Source organism: Adiantum capillus-veneris, chromosome 23 (genome assembly GCF_014529385.1).
Source record: "Adiantum capillus-veneris isolate H3 chromosome 23, ASM1452938v2, whole genome shotgun sequence".
Classification (NCBI taxonomy): Eukaryota; Viridiplantae; Streptophyta; class Polypodiopsida; order Polypodiales; family Pteridaceae; genus Adiantum; species Adiantum capillus-veneris.
The window spans coordinates 14,122,075-14,125,944 of NC_140953.1; positions in this window are offsets into that span (position 1 = coordinate 14,122,075).

The window sequence follows — 3,870 nt, forward strand, 5'->3', positions numbered from 1 at the left end:
AAGAAAAACCCATTTCTTTTAACTCCTCATCATGCTCTGCTTGTCTATGCTTGACTTGTGTTCCAAATATTGCTTGTTGCCTAGATTTTGTTAGTCAAAAACCGAGAAAATGAATTGTGTTTGAAGATCTCATATAAGGCCACAAGCCTTAGAGGTGTTAAATTTTTTTAGAGAGAACAGAGAGCGAGAGAGAGAGAGAGAGATTTTTCATCACAGCATGTTAGATTTTATTACCTGAAAGCGTGTTTGGAATACCGATCATCGTGGTTCAGAGGTGCACCTCATAAAAATCGGATATTGATCGTAGTGTTTCAGAGGGGTACCTCGCAGAAAACCACAAGGAGGGTTAGAGTCTTGTCAAGCTCAATGTTTATGATCATATAAGATGTCAATGTTATTGATTGTTTGTTGTTCCATTTTTATGTTTCAAAGAAAAGAAAACATGCAAGTCTCCTTGCATGGGAGAGTTTGCACAGTCCTCCCCAATTTTTATAATACGAGGGAACGTGCCATCCCCACGACAGCGTGCAATGCTTAGTGCGTTCATTAACTGCGTTCTCAGTGCCAAGAGTAAAAAAATGATACTTCTTACTCACCGCACGATTGAATGTCTATCATCGATGCACTTCCTTACATCAACAATGCTGGACATCTTTTGCACTTAACTTGCACAAGAGATGACATCCCAGGGAGGATGTCCTTCAAGAAGGTTTTGTGCTATTGTGAAGACACCAGATTTGGTATACATATTGATCAAACCACCGCCAAGCATGACACAGTACTCCCAACAACCCTTGACTAGCAATCACATTGTGAATTCTAATACCCGTGTGAAAGTCTTCCATAAGGCCACAAGCCTTCAAGGTGCAAGCATAGGTGAATGTATTTGGGGAAAGAGGTTCCGTAAGAACAATCAAGAGATTTCTTGCGACAGGCATATTAGCACCCAATACGTTGTAGGTGATGACATTCCAGAGAGAATGCCAATCAAGAACTTTTCATCTTTTTATGCTTTTGTGACAGTACCACACATATGAACCAAGCATATGGCCAAGCATGACATCCTTCACGAACGGCGTCGTACCAGGTATCTTCTCATTGATTTTGTCGTAACTTCTCATTGATTTTGTCACCCATGTCAATGGCTTGCATAAGGACATTGGCCTTCAAGATGCAAGCATAGATAATGCATTTGGAGAAAAGCCTTCCGTTTGCATCTGCTTCCTGAGCTACCCTAGCACAATGAAGTTGGGCATATCCAGCAATCAATGCGTTTGAGGTGATGACATTCCGCAGGGAAAGCCCATCTAAGACTTTTTTTTTCTTTCATGAGAGAACCACATTTGACATACAAGTAGACCAAAATCACAGCCAAGTACAATATTTTTTCACCACCAATCTGCTATCAACAATCTTAATGTGAGAAACCCTCTCTTTGCATTTGTTTAAAGCAACCTAGGGCCATAAGAGCACTCCAAGAGACTTTGTATGGCGAGCATCCCTCACTTCGCCTCTCGTAAAAGAAGTCAACCAAAGCGCCACCATGCATGTCATTTTGCATATGGAAACATGCCTTCCCTTTCATCCAATGTGCATCTTTGCCACGATCGTGTTGGGCATATCGCACAAGAGCATCACATTTGGCATACATATCAACAAAGGCGTTGCGAGGCACAACGGTTTTCTGCAGCAACCCATGACCAATAACATGAGAGTAAAATTTTAAGTCCATATCGGCATCTTGTGTACACACACATGGATTCAAGATGCACGCATATGTGATTGCTTCTGGAGAGAGGCCCTCGCTTCGGATCCATTTAAAATAGCCAAGAGACTTCGGATCCATTTCTGGTCCAGCTCCTGATGCGCTTATCCCGCAATCAATGCACTGGGGCAATAAGCTCATTTTGTGATTTCTGAAGTGCAGCATATTCACGTATCGACCAAGGCATTCCCAAGTACGACAAGTTTTATAAACAACCCTTGCTGAAGTGTCCCACATTTGTCATACATATTGACCAAGGCAGTGCCAAGCACGCCATCTCTTTTCGAGAGCAATTTGCATAGAGTGGCATGCCTCCAAGATGCACACGTAGGTGACAGCGTCTGGACAAAGGCCTTCGCTTTGCACATGCTGAAAACAGTCAAGAGCTTGCTGGCCCGGCCGTTGTTGGGCATATCCTGCACAATCAGTGAGGTCCAAAACACGATATCCCGCACAGGAGCACCACATCTGGCATACAGATTGACCAAGGCATTGCCAAGCATGGCAGTTTTTTGCAATGGCCTCTTACTAACAATATCAGAGTGAACTTTTAAGCCCAAACCACCGTCTTGTGTGCTTTCAAGATGCACGCCTATGTGGTTGCATCTGGAGGGAGGCCTTCTCTTTGCACCTGCTGAAAACAGTCCAGAGGTTGCTGGCTCGGCCATTGTTGGGCATATCCCTCAATCAGTGCATTCCAAGAGACGACATTTCGGACAGGAAGCTTCTCAAGTAGTTTTTGTGCTTTCTCAAGCCGTATCTGAAGTGCCCCATAGTTGGAATATATTCCCGCAATCAATGCACTGCAGGAGATGGCATTTGGGAGTAGAAGCTTTGCAAGCACGTTTTGTGCTTTCTGAAGTGCACTACATTCAGCATACGTATCAACCAAGGCATTGCCAAGCACTACAACTTTTTGAAAAAGCCCTAGCTGAAGTGTCCCACATTTTGCGTACGTATCAATGAAGGCGGTGCCAAGCATGCCATCTCTTTTACAGAGCATCTTGCATCGAGCCACATGCCTGCAAGATGCATACGTAGGTGATAGCATCTGGAGAAAGGCCCTCGCTTCGCACCTGTTCAAAACAATGCATAGCTTCCTGGCCCGGCTGTTGTCAGGCATATCCTTCGATTAGTGCATTCCAAAAGATGACATCCCGCACAGGAGCACCACATTTGGTGTACATATCAACCAAGGCATTAGTAGGCCCAGCAGGTTTCTGCCACTAACAATATCAAAGCAAAATTTTAAGCCCATATCGGCATCTTGCGTACACACACATGGCTTCAAGATGCACGCATATGTGATTGTTTCTGGAGAGAGGCCCTTGCTTCGGATCCATTGAAAATAGCCAAGAGATTTCTGGCCACCTCTTGATGCGCTTATCTCGCAATCAATGCACTGGGGTGATAAGCTCCTAAGCTCATTTTGTGCTTTCTGAAGTGCACCACACTCACGTATCGACCAAGGCATTCCCAAGCACGACAAGTTTTATAAACAGCCCTTGCTGAAGTGTCCCACATTTGCCATACATATTGACCAAGGCAGTGCCAAGCACGCCATCTCTTTTCGAGAGCAATTTGCATAGAGTGACATGCCTACAAGATGCACACGTAGGTGACAGCATCTGGACAAAGGCCTTCACTTTGCACATGCTGAAAACAGTCCAGAGCTTGCTGGCCCGGCCATTGTTGGGCATATCCTGCAGTCAGTGCGTTCCAAAAGACGATATCCCGCATAGGAGCACCACATCTGGCATACATATCGACCAAGGCATTGCCAAGCATGGCAGTTTTTTGCAATGGCCTCTTACTAACAATATCAGAGTGAACTTTTAAGCCCAAACCTGCGTCTTGTGTGCTTTCAAGATCCACGCTTATGTGGTTGCATCTGGAGGGAGGCCTTCTCTTTGCACCTACTGAAAACAGTCCAGAGCTTGTTGGCTCGGCCATTGTTGGGCATATCCCTCAATCAGTGCATTCCAAGAGACGACATTTCGGACAGGAAGCTTCTCAAGTAGTTTTCGTGCTTTCTCAAGCCGTATCTGAAGTGCCCCATAGTTGGCGTATATTCCCACACTCAATGCATTGCAGGAGACGACATT